Below are 17,514 nucleotides of genomic sequence, written 5' to 3'. Positions count from 1 at the left end.
TTTCCGATAGCTCGGTTTGCTTCTTCTTGTTAGACTTTGTGCATGTCTTTATATCCACCAAATTTTAACACCCCGCCCAATGACCTTCTCTCGACACGCCCAGAGCCCTACAGCTGCTATTTGCTCTCCTCATCCTTTTGAACACATCCATTGTATTCAGAATCACAATTCTGCTACAAGGACGGCCATAGTTGAATGGGTATAAGGCCTGCACCTGCATGGGAAACAGAAGGTCCCAGGTTTGAGCCCCGGCAATGACACTTCATGTACACTTAATATACAGTTAAAGGGGGTACAGCATTGTGTAAACAGAGCTATGTCACATTGCATCGTTATATACATGCTATATGTACAGGGTATAAAGCTTTTTTAAACGAATAGCAGCATTTTTCCTCAAAACTATTTAAACTAGACCGACTGTAGAGCACCGAGTCTGTAACGATAGAAGTTGGAGATCCATGCCCCATCCGGCTATGCGTATGCAATACCCGTTGTACCCTTGTCAGAGTACCCGTTCCACCCATCTATCTGTCGTTGTCCCTTCTATGCCCATATATGGAGATTTCTGTATCTGTCTCTCTGTGTCCCTTTATTCCTATATGGAGTTCTGTGTCAGGCATGCCCAAATATGAAGTGTTGTGATGTCAGAACAGGCCAGCTCCATATATGGAGATATAGGGGTGATCAGGTCCAGAGCCCGGGCAGAGTCCTTTTGTGGTGGTTCTAGACAACCGTGGGTCCGACCGACTCGACACCGCACACTGCACTCCCTGCGGTGGTGTGGAACGCGTGTTTAGTCGGTGGGGCGAACGTTTCTCGAGTTACGTGGATTACAGACGTACAGATGTATGTACACACATAGAGAGACTTGGTGCATTTATAGTTAGACACTATACAAAAGAAGAAAAAAGCCTCAAATTTAAACGTGTAAAAGTAGCAGCTCTGTTTACCTGTACAGTAGGTTTAGAGGTCTACTCGATACAGGCAGTAGTCCATAGGGTGGTTGCATTCCATTGGCTAACCTTCTTTTATCGCAACAGTTCACACATTTGCTGCTGTTTTTTGTCATTGGTCATGTTCTCAAACTCACTTCGAGTGTGTATAATCTGTGGGAAGTATGTGTCTCTGATATCTTGGTATTGTGGGCAGGTGTTTAGAAAGTGTGAGGGCTATAAATGTTTTGTGTTTTTGTCATTAGAATATGTCTTGGATTGGGGTAGGTTGGACCTGTGTTGAGCACAGTGAAACAAAGAGAAATGGCCAAAGGAAGAGATTTGACCAATATCTCCAAAAGTAATGATGATGGTTTGCTGTTTCTTCTTGCTTCCGAGCAGTATTGATTTGAGCGATGACATGACATTTGTCTAGCTAGCACCACCGGACCAACCTTTTCAAGGAACATATTGTGGAGGATTTTAGGCAGTCACTAAAGACAACTTTGGCATTGTACATTTCTGCAAATCACATGATACTTTGAAAGTTGAACATTTTAAAGGGGAATGATCTTAATCACACAACCCCCCACACGAAAAAATCTCTGGTTCTAGGCGTAATGGTCTCTCTCTCTCTCTCTTTCTCTCTCTCTCTCTCTCTCTCTGTGCGTGCATGCATGCGTGGGTGTGCATGTGCATGTGCATGTGCATGTGCATGTGCGCGTGCGTGTGCGTGTGTGTGTGTGTGTGTGTGTGAATACGTGTGTGTGAATACGTGTGTGATAGTGTCATATGTATAGTGACCAAAGGTCATGGTTGTAGGCTGTGCCAACATGCAGGATGTTCCTATTGACGAACCCTGCTGTTTAATGAATGTCATGTTTAAAGTACAGGAGGAATATTATACAGTAGGTACTTTTTACGTCAAATGAGTGAAATGACTCAGGCAGGGCAACAGCTCAGTGGCCTTGTGGTTAGAGTGTCCGCCCTGAGACAGGGAGGTCAGGGGTTCGATCCCTGGCCGGGTCATACCAAATACTCTAAAAATGGGATCCAGTGCCTCCCTGCTTGACACTCAGCATCAAGGGTTGGATTGGGGGTCATACCAGCGTCATGTCCAGGGGGTGTACTTGTACAACAAGCTGCCTCACGCTACAGAAACAGGAGATAGGCTCCTGCCCCTATGGGCCTCATGGCTCGGCAAGGCTACTTACTTACAAGACAGGTCAACAACGGGTCAAAAGCACAGGGATCATCTGGAGCTACAGAGTATTGCAGATATAGCAGCTTTCTCCATGCATTATTTAGCTCCTTTTCACTTTCATAAGCAACTCAAATTGTTGTCTAGATCATTTATGGACTATATTACCTATGTGGAAATAGATTGTGCTTTGTTAGAAAATGAACTCAGTCGATGGGTTCACAAAGTAAGAGCAAATAAAAATGGCAAAACAAATAGCAGGAGGGTTCTGGGTGTGTCGATGGAAGGTCATTGGGTGGAGACGGTTATCAGGTGGATAACCTTTACCAAGATGAAAAACCAACCTGTCAGAAATGGTTCTGAACAGGATGCTACAGGCTGGCTTTTACAGGCTGGCTGTTACAGCCTGGCTGCTCTGATCATTTACTCATGACCAGAGCTTCCGCGCTCCAGACTGTATGACGGAAGCATTCGAAAATTGCGAGAGGCAACAGTCTGGCAACGTAAGACTAGCCTTGGATGGACATGGATGGGGCTTCCTGCCATAATCATCTGTAGGTATCTGTAGGTAACACAAACTGTGTGTGTGTGTGTGTGTGTGTGTGTGTGTGTGTGTGTGTGTGTGTGTGTGTGTGTGTGTGTGTGTGTGTGTGTGTGTGTGTGTGTGTGTGTCCATCCCACCTTTGTGCATTCCCTGGACAATTTCTTATCGCTGCTTCTCCACTGTCTCCTAACATCCTAAATACACTGTTGTTTTTGTTGACACCAGTCACAAGGAGGTCCTGATTCTGGCTTTTAACTTCTCCTGCACAATATTAATATGCATGAATTTCCTTTTCCTGTTTTTAACCTTTTTTATGTGCGAATAAATAAAACCTAAAAAAAAAAAAAAATCTTCGTAGTGGTGAGCCACAGCGGATCCACCCTCTTCATCCACTCTATGATCCCCTCGCTTATGTACTGCTCTACCCTGAAGGCACGCACTGGCTTGACTTTCACATCACATGATCCCTGGTAAACATGTTACATAGTATGCCTGATTCCTTCCTTCCTTTCTAGCATTCGGCAGGCTCTGCTATGACAATCTGTGGAAGCTGAGGCCATTGCAACTTTTTTTCGACGACTTCTCCAATTCTGCAATCTCTGCCATGATAATCTAAAGCCATTGCAACTTCTTTTCACGGACAAGTGCTTTTTTTCCCCATTCGCGCAAGGCTGTTGCATATAGTGTACAAGTGTAATTTCTCATTCATCTGCATGACGTTGCTTCAACGTCTATATAGAGACAAGTCTACGTTTAAAAAAAACTGCTGTTCAACATGTAGGCAAAGCTTAGACTGCTAAAAAACCTTTAGATTTTTAGATGGACGTCAAATAGAGTACGACTATTGCTCAGTGGGCACTTTACAACAATCTGTTTCTCATGACAATCTTTCACATGACAATCTGTGTAATCTCAGAACTCCTGCCTTCTGTTTCTCCCATTCTGCAGCCCGTTCCATGACAATCTGTGGAACCTGCAGCCTTTGCTACTTTCTTTCACTGACAAGTGCTTCTTCCCCATTAACGTAGGGCTGTTGCAGTACCTTTTCTGTGCCATTTCTCATTAATCTAAATCAATGTTGATGCCGATGATGATACTTTACCACTTCACAGAAATATCACTGCCTTTACTTTCACATGATCCCTGCTGTTCATGTCACATTGTGTGTTTACCTGCCTTCTCTGTTTCTCCCAGCATCTTTGTTATTACACACTCAGGTATTACCACCATCTTCAGTGGAGACTGGCGCCCGAATCTACCAGTCACTCCCCATGGCACAAGACCTGGGATCAGTTCCCCTCTCTGGAACCATGTTCAAACCATGCACCTCACCATCAACATGTGCATAACACGTGCAACAGCAGGGAGCATGGAAGATGACAACACCAAACACCCAAATGAACAATGTCGTATACAAAGCCATATTAACGCATACATAACAACCACATTTGACCATCAAACTCTTTACATACATACCTTAATGCAATTGCTACACTACAAACGTGACACTGGCTGTTACTTTTATTTCTATGTATGATGTACTGTTTTCCATTTCCGGTGATCAACATAAATACATCAATAATATGATCTATTAAATCATATTACCTGCACTGTACATATTACCCCCCCCCCTTCCACAGTCTCCAAAAACGAAATGCTAATTTGGAACTGAAGAGGGGGAGGGATTATACAAAGTAGGGAGATACTGTACCTATGACCATAGATTTAACAAAAATAGAGGCCTCATTTGCCGCTGCAGTTCATTGGAGCAATTAGGGAAGTTCAGAGGCTCCGACAGCACCCGAGTGGCATGTTTTCGTAACATGGTTTTTTGGGACCCTTATGGTGTCTGGTTATGATTTCTTCTTGTTGCCCGGATCAAATAATGTCCCATGGGGGTTATTTTTACCCTTTCTTACACCTACCCCCAAAATTAACCATACAATGGAGCCAACACAAAATACCATAACTCTTGAACTAAACAAATTAACAATTTTTTCTATATAATTTGGACCCAAGGAATTCATTAAAGTGGTTATTATTAAGATTCAATCTCATCTTGATTCTATTTCAGGACAGAAACAGCAAAAACGACCAGAAAACGGGAGGGGTCCTTATGCATCCCCCTTATTTATTTTTCTTTCTAGTTTGGATGTTTGGCATCCATAGGACCTCTAATATACATATTTTGATGATTCTAAGAAAACAAAAAGGTCCAGTGTTTTTTTTGTTTGTTTGTTTTATTACCCCTATGAGATCTACAGAATTGCTGGCTGGAACACCGGTGAGACTGTCTTTCGGAGACTGTGGCACGCTCAAATTTAGAGATAGACCGAAGATAGAGTTATCATTTGATTCTACACAACCTCAGGTTTCCAATGGGACCAACCTTGTCATGTCACCTTGTCGGGAAGGGGGGTGAATACTAAAGCATCTATAGACCCCATAAATTGGCCACTGTACTGTATCTATAGACTTCATCTCAACTCAACACAAAATGTATTCATAAAGCACATTTAAAATGACCAGGTCACCAAAAATGCTGTACAGGTTAAAATACAATTAAAATGGAAACAAACACAAAAAGGAAGATCATGGACTGGCGGGCTCAGCTGTCGCTAAAGACCACACAGAAGGAAGTCTTTAATACAGTTTGACAAATATCAATTGACTGGCTAGGGGCAAGCTATTTCACAGCCTGAGGGGCCGAGGCTCTGAACAGCTTGCCCCCAGAGGGATGCAGTTGCTGCAAATGCTCAGTAGATGCAGTAAGTGGTCTACAGAAGCACTACAGTGGTGTGTAGACCACTGAACTACATCTGTAGACCAATGACATGATCTGCAGACCACTGTAGTACATCTGTAGACCACTGTACTGCATCTATAGACCACTCTAGTGCATATGTAGACCACTGTACTTTATCTATATATACTGTAACTGTAGTGCACTGTTGACCACTGTACTGCATCTAACAAGCCTTTGCAGCAACTGCATCCCACTGGGGGCCAAGGTGTAGTCTATTGATACAGTACAGTGGCCAATGTATGGGGTCTATAGATGCAGTCGTATTTACCCCCCTTCCCAACAAGGTTGGTCAAAACCCGAGGTTGTCTAGAATCGAATTGTATCTCTATCTTTGGTCTATCTCTAAATTTGAGCGTGCCACATTCTCTGAAAGACAGTCTCACCAGTGTTCCAGCCAGCAATTCTGCAGGTCTCAGAGGTAATAAAACATAAAAAACACACTTTGGACCTTTCTTTCTCTTGGGATCATCGAAATCTGTATATTAAGAGGTCCTATGGATGCCAAAAATCCAAACCAGAAAAAAAAAAATAAGGGGGTGTGCTTGGACTCCTGGGGCCTCTACGAAACATTTTCTGGTCATTTTTTGCTGTTTCTGTCCTGTAATAGAATCAAGATGTGTTTGAATTTAATTAATTAATTCCTTGGGTCCAAAATAATATAGAAAAATTTGGCTATTTGTCTCTGTATGTTGTTTACTTCAAGAGTTATTGTATTTCTATTATCTCCATCTTATGGTTTGTTTTCAAGATAGGTGTAAGAAAGGGTTAAAATGAACCCCTTGTGACAGCATTTGACCTGGGTAACAAGAAGACATCTTAACTAGACATCTTAAGGGTCCTAAAAAGCATGTGATAAAAAAGAATACACCTCAAACATTTTGTACAAAGAGAAGTATAGATAAAGTCAAGATGTGCTTGAATCTTAATAATAACCACTTTAATGAATTCCTTGGGTCCAAATTATATAGAAAAATGTGTTAATTTGTCTCTGTATGTTGTTTAGTTCAAGAGTTATGGTATTTTGTGTTAGCTCCATTGTATGGTTAATTCTGGGGCTAGGTGTAAGAAAGGGTAAAAATAACCCCCATGGGACATTATTTGATCCGGGCAACAAGAAGAAATCATAACCAGACACCATAAGGGTCCCAAAAAAACATGTTACGAAAACATGTCACTCGGGTGCTGTCGGAGCCTCTGAACTGCCCTACTAAATGTGTCTCCAGCAAAGGCGGAAGTCAAGCGGAAGTGCGGAACGCACGCTGCGTCACTGTCACTCAAGTGACTACTGGCCAATCACAGCACGTCTTTCCCGGGACTTATCAATTCAATTCGATGTCTATGTCTGCCTATATGACATCCCGAGTAGCACCAAATCAGTTGGCCTGTTGTGAGATCACTGCATTTAAAAACCCAAATATGATGAGGAAGCCTGATTGTTCAAAATTGGGTATTTGTGGGGATCAGTGTTGGGCAATATTACTTAGGAGAGTAATATGTTGTTTATTAGAAAAGTAATAATATTACATTACTTATTACTTGGAATCAAGACTAATATATTACATATTATATTATATTACATATTACTTGTGCGCCCCCACACCCGCAAAAAAGGGATGTACAACAACACAATATGTTTAGTCAGCTTCTTTTAGAACTGAATCCAATTGTTTTGAATAATAATATTAAGAAACAAATCACCCTAAAAGGCTATAAAATAAAGCAGCAATCTCTCTCAACCATTTAAATGAAATGTTTTCAAGCCAACAAAACAAAAAACAAAAAAGTAATATGTAATAGGCCTATGGGCTAATTTTACAAAGTAAATAGGTATAATATTACTGTTTTGTCAGAGTAATACCTTACTTTACTCGTTACTGGGAAAAGTAATAATATTACAGTAATATATTACTAGTAACTATTGTACATCTTTCTAGCATTCTGTGGTTGTCACACTATACTAAGGTAGAAGACACCTGATTGAGAACTCAGAAGAGCGTAGCTAATATTCACGCCAACATACTTTAGGTCTACAGAGTGTATTTTATAACTTTATTATTAATTCATCGGATTCAACAAACAACATTTAGTTAACACATCTATTGATGGCTTATCTGCACAGACTGCCTGGTTTTAGATAAGTATGGTAACAGATTAATTGAGCTATTAAAGACAGTGAAAAGTGTCTATCATAACCAATTATAAGTAGTCTTAATGGACAGATGTTAGTGTCAGGTATGGCATATGTATATGCTGGTGGCATAGGCATAGATTTTAAACCTGAAATAGATATAGAAACACAAGAATATACATTTGTTACATTCCCATAATACGTCCTAATAATTTGTATTCAACAGATATAGCAGGCAGAGTATAAACAGTAATTACTAGTCCCCCATCCGGATCTCTCTCTTCTCCTTTCTTGGAGAGGTATGGATTCTTGGTTGGATGTTTACAGAATCTAACTTACTAGAATCATCGCAAGGCCTTTTAAAACCTCTGTTTTTAGGAGACCTACCCTGCGGGCAGGGCTTAAACCAGCTTGGCATCATTGGCTGCTGAGCACATGGTAACAGCCTTTCCTGTGGTTGGCTTACAGCCAACCTTACTATTGGTTGAAAGACCAGGAAATATATTACCACTGACATGTGCTAGGCTGACATTTGAGAAGCAGTTTGCTGGTGGAACTTACTAGTGGTTCTGTGGTGGCTGTTCGCACCCTTATCAGCACCCCCGTTGTGTGTGAGGCCTATTTGAGGTTCTCCGGCTTGCTTCATTTATGGCAGTCCTTTGTCTGACTACTCCAAGTCTATACATTCAATGGATAATTGATAACTTGAGGAGTTTTAGTAGACAATTATTGGTACATACAATAGTTATAAGCACTGACATTCTCTTAGAGGGAGACGGAGGTGTCACATTTCACACCTTCCTGTTAACTTAGCAATGCTTGCTTTGGGGTGAAAGGCCCTCTGAAAAGGGCTTTCACTCCCATGTTCAGTGGCACATTATGCGGTGCACAATAATTAATAGAAACCAGCGCGAGTATCATACTCGGCGGAACAACTATAGTTACTGCCCAACACTGGTGGGAATAGAAGACACGTGACGTAGGGGAGCCCAGAAAACATTGGGAAAAGTAGAATTGCATGTTGTAGGACCTTTAGGCCTAAGTGAAATATTTCCTCTGCATTTAATTTAAGCGGCACATAGACCGGAGCACAATCCATCTGATTCTCAGATGGCCCCTCTATCCATTCAGCTACAGTATGGCCTCCCAAAGATATTGATGGATAATTTTGAAATATTAATTGTTTGTGGATGTCGTATTACATGTTCCCTATGACTTAATCATATACCCCATGTCCTATATTTTTCATGGGCCTCAGGTCACACTGCCCCACTGAGTTACATCTCACTTCTGTCCCAACATGTAGATAAATTAGATAAATAATTGTTTTTCTCCCGTTTGCCACAGATTACATTGGTATCTGTGAGAACTGTTGTTTGACCTTGTAGCAAGGCAGTCTTCATGTCTCCTAAACATTATTTACGTCTTAAACGTTTTCCCAATCTTGATTAAAATGCTATATTAACCGTGTCCATTTGGTGACACAGGGAGAGACTTTTTGTAATTTGGCTGGCATGTGGATTCATTCTTTGTGCTCTCCGAACTAAAGTGAACTGGCTGAAACATTATATGCTCCTGACTGGACAATCCTTTCTTTCGTGGATTCATTTATTCATCTTTGGTATTTAAAGGTATTTTTCTAAAAGTATTTCCTACTTAAGGTAGCATTTGGATATTGATCATTCTCCTTAAAAGTATTCTTGATCAGCTAATTCTTAAACTTAACAATCTAAAAGTTATTAATATAGGTTTAACATTATAACATTAAAGTTTAATATTGACTTGTTTTAAAAGGTTTTATAACCATTTTGGTAAATTGCATTCTAAATGCTCCCTGCCTGGGTTTGAACACCAATTGTAATCTAATTACTTTAGAAGTATTTTGACATTTCAGGAGTTTCCAGCTCTGCTATCGAAGTAAAATTATACAGTCCTTTCTAATTAGCATTATTAATTACCTTAATTATACATTTATTCAACAGATATACTGTAGTTAGTTTGGATGTTGGATGATGTTGTGTAGTGTCATGGCCGCCCCAATGCATTTCCAATGGAGGTCACATTGGGGTTGTGTGAGGGGGGAGGGGGCAGTCGAAACACAGCTGAAAGCCATACAACAGACCATGTGATCTCCATTGGAAATGCATTGGGGCGGCCATGACACTCACAACGCTGTAAAGGTCTGAGTGAGGCCATAGGGCAACAGTAATGGACTTTCTGTGACTCTGTAGCTACATACTAATTCCTACACGGGTTGTGTTTATAACCACGCCCCCGCGTAAATTAAGTTTACTGAGGTTAAGGTTAGGGTTAGGTTTAGGTATAGTTTTCTTGAGGTTAAGTTTCTGGTTTAAGGACTTCAGTGTTTTGTACCATACTATTGTATGAGTACCGAACAAAGAATGTTTGCTTTCGCCATCTTTATTGAAGAAGTAGTAAACAAGCTACGATGGATGAGCTGTCAAAGTGCTAGTGCCACGTCGCCACCTAGTGGGATCCTCCTGCTGCTCTTATACTGTTTTTTTTTGTACTTACACTGTTGCATTTCTGCATTTAAACCTATTTGAATTCATATGGGTTTCACTTACTTAGACTGTTGCATTTCTGTATTTCGTGCCAAAGTTCTCAGCCCTAGCAGTCGGTTTATCGCCTTTAAGGCGTATTACTGGTGTAACATATTGTAACATCCACTCTGTAACTGTTGTCATTCTGTAATGTTGCCTGTGATTTGTGCTGATGTCATAACTATAGGTTTACCTTGCTACTACGTTTCGTTCTGCAATAGGGATCTTTGTATTTATTTGTTTAGTGTTTTGTGATAATGCATTATAATGATACTTTTCCCCTTTACTTAAAGCACAAATGGAAAAACCATTTATAGTGAGTTGTAATGCATTATAAGATAATAATTAATACATTATCAATTCAAATGTATTTCAATTATTAATGTGTTTCAATGGAAAAATAACAATTCATTCATTTTAGGCCTATTTCCACATTTAATTAGACCCACAATTATAAGCCAAGAACCACAAATAAAACGACCAGACATGCTTGAGAATTTTAATTGATTGCTTCAGATTGACAAATCACTGTTCAAATCAATCAAATATTTAAAGCTATAAGATTAGTTACAATACAAATTAGGATAGAATGTAAAATTATCTCTTTTAGATCAATGAAGATAATAATTGATAATGAATTGGGACCCGTCTACATCATGATGACATTGTTTCCGACTGTTGATGGTTGATGGTTTTGGTTGTTTCAATTGACAGGTAGACATATTGACTGGAATAACAAATCACTGTCCCATGTTGTCTGTCATGGCTTTGTGAAAAGTCCAGGCTACATTTCAGAGCAAACAAGTTTATCCTAGCCCGAAATTAAATCCTCACACTTGAGGTCACGACAACCACACTTTTCAATGACAGTGTAAGAGTACATCTCTGTCGTGCCATCAGCACATTTCAACTCTACTTCCTTCGTGCTGGTGGCCATCTCCTGACAACAGGTGCATTTGTGCATTAAGCCATTTGTCTTTGTTGAATACCTTTAGAGAGAGGAGAAGAACAGTGTTAGTGGCAATGGTTGGTAGCGTTAGTGGTAGAGTAGAGTGGTAGAGTGAAGCCGTTAATCAACAAATACAAATATTGGACTTCAATTACTAATATAATATGTATTGTAGAAAGCACCTTCTTAATGAAATAAATAATATAACAAATACATAACTGTGTTCTGTAACAAACATGCTTTTAGGAGCATATCCGTACACACACGTAAACGCAAGTAAAAGCACACAAATTGTCCCACTGCTCACTCAAATGTATAACCTGCTCTGACTAGTGTATATAATGGAAAAATAAGTGCTGTAAATGTTAGGTTAAGTTATGTATATGCTCATTTTTGTCATGCAGGGATCCTCAGGAGAGATGCTTTGCACCAGATTTAGTTACTAGGGGATATCTATCAGCAGTCTGTTTACATCAATTCAAATGTATTCTATGAAGGAAGGACAGACTGAGGAGTATTCTGAATTGTTGATGGGCAGTTCTATTGGGGATTTCCTTTCCTGTCAAGACTCCAAACTACTATCGCATGTTAAATGAAAGAGGAATTTGGTGATTGTATGAATCAAAAACAAATATTGTAGACATGGTTTCATTTGTTGGCATATTTTGCAAAGGGGAAAATGCAGACAATGTTGTCTTGAGAAGAATTTCAAATAATGTATGTATTTGGTGATAGCCTAAATCCCTCCCATGAAACCCCAATCCCAAATCCTATAGAATAGATGGAAATCTTACATTGAGTATGTCGGACAGCTACCACCGCAGGATGTCATTTCAACTGGAACTGTTGATCTGCATTCAACAATTTGAGTTTCAGGACCAACTGGTACAGTTTTAGTTTCAGTGGAGGCGCTGAACCGACCTGTAGGTTCAGTGACAGCTTGTGTGCTGTTGAAACCAATGAGCGGCCTTGTGACAGTGACAGCTCCAGTTTTTTCGGATCCGACAGACTGAGTTGTAGGTGCAGGGACAGTTTTAGTTCCTTCGGGACCAACGGGCTCAGCTGTAGTTACAGCGGCAGTTTTAGCTCCTTTGGGACCTATGGTCTGAGCTGTCTGTACAACTACAGGGACAGTTTTAGTTCCTTCGGGACCGATGGGCTCAGCTGTAGTTACAGCGGAAGTTTTAGTTCCTTCGGGACCTACGGACTGAGCTGTCGGTACAGAGACAGTTTTAGTTCCTCCGGGACCGATGGGCTGACCTGGAGTTACAGCGGCAGTTTTAGTTCCTTCGGGACCTACGGACTGAGCTGTCGGTATAGGGACAGTTTTAGTTCCTCCGGGACCGATGGGCTCAGCTGTAGTTACAGCGGCAGTTTTAGTTCCTTCGGGACCTACGGACTGAGCGGTCGGTACAGAGACAGTTTTAGTTCCTTCGGGACCGATGGGTTCAGCTGTAGTTACAGCGGCAGTTTTAGTTCCTTCGGGACCTACGGACTGAGCTGTAGGTACAGAGACAGTTTTAGTTCCTTCAGGACCAATGGGCTGAGCTGTAGTTACAGCGGCAGTTTTAGTTCCTTCGGGACCTACGGACTGAGCTGTCGGTACAGAGACAGTTTTAGTTCCTTCGGGACCGATGGGCTCAGCTGTAGTTACAGCGGCAGTTTTAGTTCCTTCGGGACCTACGGACTGAGCTGTAGGTACAGAGACAGTTTTAGTTCCTCCGGGACCGATGGGCTGACCTGGAGTTACAGCGGCAGTTTTAGTTCCTTCGGGACCTACGGACTGAGCAGTCGGTATAGGGACAGTTTTAGTTCCTCCGGGACCGATGGGCTCAGCTGTAGTTACAGCGGCAGTTTTAGTTCCTTCGGGACCTACGGACTGAGCTGTAGGTACAGAGACAGTTTTAGTTCCTTCAGGACCGATGGGCTGACCTGGAGTTACAGCGGCAGTTTTAGTTCCTTCGGGACCTACGGACTGAGCTGTAGGTACAGAGACAGTTTTAGTTCCTTCAGGACCAATGGGCTCAGCTGTAGTTACAGCGGCAGTTTTGGTTCCTTCGGGACCTACGGACTGAGCTGTAGGTACAGAGACAGTTTTAGTTCCTTCGGGACCGATGGGCTGACCTGGAGTTACAGCGGCAGTTTTAGTTCCTTCGGGACCTACGGACTGAGCTGTAGGTACAGGGACAGTTTTAGTTCCTTCAGGACCAATGGGCTGAGCTGTAGTTACAGCGGCAGTTTTAGTTCCTTCGGGACCTACGGACTGAGCTGTCGGTACAGAGACAGTTTTAGTTCCTTCAGGACCGATGGGCTGACCTGGAGTTACAGCGGCAGTTTTAGTTCCTTCGGGACCTACGGACTGAGCTGTAGGTACAGAGACAGTTTTAGTTCCTCCGGGACCGATGGGCTCAGCTGTAGTTACAGCGGCAGTTTTAGTTCCTTCGGGACCTACGGACTGAGCTGTCGGTACAGGGACAGTTTTAGTTCCTTCGGGACCGATGGGTTCAGCTGTAGTTACAGCGGCAGTTTTAGTTCCTTCGGGACCTACGGACTGAGCGGTCGGTACAGAGACAGTTTTAGTTCCTTCGGGACCGATGGGCTCAGCTGTAGTTACAGCGGCAGTTTTAGTTCCTTCGGGACCGATGGGCTGAGCTGTCGGTACAGAGACAGTTTTAGTTCCTCCGGGTCCGATGGGCTCAGCTGTAGTTACAGCGGCAGTTTTGGTTCCTTCGGGACCTACGGACTGAGCTGTAGGTACAGAGACAGTTTTAGTTCCTTCGGGACCGATGGGCTGACCTGGAGTTACAGCGGCAGTTTTAGTTCCTTCGGGACCTACGGACTGAGCAGTCGGTATAGGGACAGTTTTAGTTCCTCCGGGTCCGATGGGCTCAGCTGTAGTTACAGCGGCAGTTTTAGTTCCTTCGGGACCTACGGACTGAGCTGTAGGTACAGAGACAGTTTTAGTTCCTTCAGGACCGATGGGCTGAGCTGTAGTTACAGCGGCAGTTTTAGTTCCTTCAGGACCTACGGACTGAGCTGTCGGTACAGGGACAGTTTTAGTTCCTTCGGGACCAATGACCCGAGTTGTAGGTACAGCGACAGTTGTAGTTTCTTTGGAACCGATGAACTGACTTGTAGGAACAGTGACAGTTTGAGTTTCACTGGAACTGCTGGGTCGACTTGTAGGTCGTTCCTTTTTAACCTCCACGATGGTTGTTTCGTTCGTATGTACACAGTTGTGACGCTTGGTACCTGGTTAGCACATACAAGGTAATATTTATCAAAGAGAAAGAATACAATAACTGATAACAGTCTCTTACATTTACAAGTCTATGCATACACATTACAAAGCCACAGTTATTAGAAACGTAAGACATTTTAGCCTACTATAAATTAATGGAAACACCAGTTAAAAAACTGCATAACAAATGTTAATGAATTCTTACATGTTTTGCAACAGCCTTTCTTGTCCAATTTTTCTGTTCCCTGTAATACAAATTTTATACAAATTGAAATCATCAGATGAAACGCCATGTTACTATTGGTTACTGACTACAGCTTCTTACTACTGCAAGCAATGAAGACTAACGTCACGTTTCACTTCAATCTTGCAGATGAAAGATCAATGTTCCTGAATAGCCTGAGCATTCACAAATACAAAATTCCTTTATTATAAAACGTTATGAAGCTAGTATCCAGATATAGGCTACTCACTGGAAGGCAGTTGTTAGGAAGCTAGTATCCAGATATAGGCTACTCACTGGAAGGCAGTTGTTATGAAGCTAGTATCCAGATATAGGCTACTCACTGGAAGGCAGTTGTTATGAAGCTAGTATCCAGATATAGGCTACTCACTGGAAGGCAGTTGTTAGGAAGCTAGTATCCAGATATAGGCTACTCACTGGAAGGCAGTTGTTATGAAGCTAGTATCCAGATATAGGCTACTCACTGGAAGGCAGTTGTTATGAAGCTAGTATCCAGATATAGGCTACTCACTGGAAGGCAGTTGTTATGAAGCTAGTATCCAGATATAGGCTACTCACTGGAAGGCAGTTGTTATGAAGCTAGTATCCAGATATAGGCTACTCACTGGAAGGCAGTTGTTATGAAGCTAGTATCCAGATATAGGCTACTCACTGGAAGGCAGTTGCTGGGATCATATTCAGCACATTCAGTTTTCTGTTCAAGGACTGTGAGTTGGTCTGCGACGCATTCATACTTTGTACAGTTGTCGTTTGGTGGAGACCAGGTTTGTGAAGGCTGTGAGAGGATGCAATTAATTACATTTTAAAAGACATGATATGTTTGATGGAACATAAAACACATTTCCAACAACAACCTGTTGGAAACTAGTAAAACTAAGTGTTTTCAAATGGTTTTCTATTGAACTCACCTCAATAACATAAGATGTGTTGTCTGGTAGAAGAACAATGCAGCTGGTCTTTTTGCACGTTCCACAACATTGTCCTGTCACATTTTCATACTTGAAGCCCTGTTTGAAAAACAGCACATGTTATATTTTAGGGATCAACAATCAATGAAATTATTAAGAAGATGAATATGATGCCTTTTAATATACTTAATACATCTGTTGTATCTCCTGACAGCATGTATTGCTGATGACATCATCAACAATATTCAAATTAAATTATTTTGATCCTGTCATTTTATGGTTGTTAAGCTGTTAACAGTTGATACAGTTCCAAACAACACCATGCATTATTGTAAGAATAAATATGGTTTCACAAGCAGTCTGACATGACCAATTCTGCACATGATCACATACAGATGATAGCTAAGATACAGAGATTCAGTGCATAGTTATGTGTGAAAGAGGTGTGATTTATAGCCTTGATAAAAGCAAAAGCAATTAAAGATTGATTTTTTGATTAAACAAATAGTGATTTGAAAAATCCCAATCCAATTCTGAGCAGAAGGTTATTAATGTCATGCACATTTACCTGGGAACAGTTGGTGTCACATGTTATAGGTTCACACTCGATAACATTCAGAGATGTGATGTTATCCGTTTTTTCACTACAATTGCATTTCTTGCAAATGTCTTGGGATGGGATGGATACACCTGGCTGTGACAGAATGGAAAGCTCATTACCTTTGTCTGACAGATATTTAAATGTATCAAAATACAGTTATTCCAATGAGCATTGTCTGTAGCTTGTTTGTATTGCAAATGTTTGATTAGGAATGTTCACAAATCGACATCACGGCTTACCTTGTATTCAGTGTCATTGTAGACACAAACCTTTTTGGGTTCTGGAGAAGAAGCATAATGTTGTATATTTAAAATGAATTCAAACACTCACATTCCTGACATAATCATCATCAAAGTCCATATCAATGAAAATAACAATAAAGAATCAGAATACAGAATCAATAAAATAACTTACTACATGTAAATGAGTCACAACATTTGTCGGGTAAGTCTTCTACGGTCATTTCAAACCCTGTTGCACACTTTTGTGTGCGATTAGAACACTTTGTTTTATCACACTCTGTGGGTGAAAGAAGATCATGTATATATGATTACCATCAAAGTAGAACATTGTAGCACATCAGGAATATTTTCATCATGTGGGCTTTTATAGAATTCAAATTTGTTATTTTGGGCAAATAAAGATTTATATTTGGAAATACTGTGACTTTAGTATTGTATACTCTGTGGGTTACATTAACACCACGACTCTGGAAAGGATTGTCTAATTTAATTCTATTATTTTATGTTGGCATACAAACAACTCACCACATTTTGATACTGGACAGCAGTCTTTGGTTTCGTTGACCAGCACCTCTCCATCTTTGTCACATCTAGGAGGAGATGGTTGGGTTGCACAAGCCACTGGCTCACACTCAACACTCATTGAGGTTTCATCACAAGTACACTGCTTACAATCACTCCTCCATGTGTCACCCACCTTGATCAGAAACAATGTTAGTACCAACAGAAGATCTAACAAAACCTAGGCTGTCATCATACACCATTACTGTCTGTCTGTCTGTCTGTCTGTCTGTCTGTCTGTCTGTCTGTCTGTCTACTACTATTACTACTAAACTGTTAAACAATGGCAGCATTATTTAAACAGAGGTAAAAATCACATAACATCTACCTCTTTAGGATTGCCGTCCGGACCGGTACAACCTGATAGAATACAAAGGTTAGATTCATCTCATTGAGAAAACAACACTAATAATAATAATAATAATAATAATAATAATAAGGGTAATAATAAGGGTAATAATAATAATAACCAGTAAGGAGCTTCTCGCCCTTAGGCGTACATTAAATAGTTAACTGCGCAATAATAATAATAATAATAATAATAATAATAATAATAATAATAATAATTTCTAGAACATATCCTATTTTGTAAA

At 40.9% G+C, this 17,514-nt stretch overlaps 1 long non-coding RNA gene across 1 annotated transcript; it reads right to left on the bottom strand.

Moving 5' to 3' along the window:
• Positions 1–10,660: 10,660 nt before the first annotated feature.
• Positions 10,661–12,232, bottom strand: LOC306932780. Its single transcript, XR_013791156.1, has 2 exons — positions 11,919–12,232; positions 10,661–11,164 (listed from the first exon to the last, which is right to left on the bottom strand). It is a non-coding gene; the product is annotated as an uncharacterized lncRNA (long non-coding RNA).
• Positions 12,233–17,514: the final 5,282 nt, after the last annotated feature.

Source organism: Electrona antarctica (assembly GCF_951216825.1).
Source record: "Electrona antarctica genome assembly, chromosome: 11".
NCBI lineage: Eukaryota > Metazoa > Chordata > Actinopteri > Myctophiformes > Myctophidae > Electrona > Electrona antarctica.
This window is presented reverse-complemented; position numbering and strand designations above follow the sequence as displayed.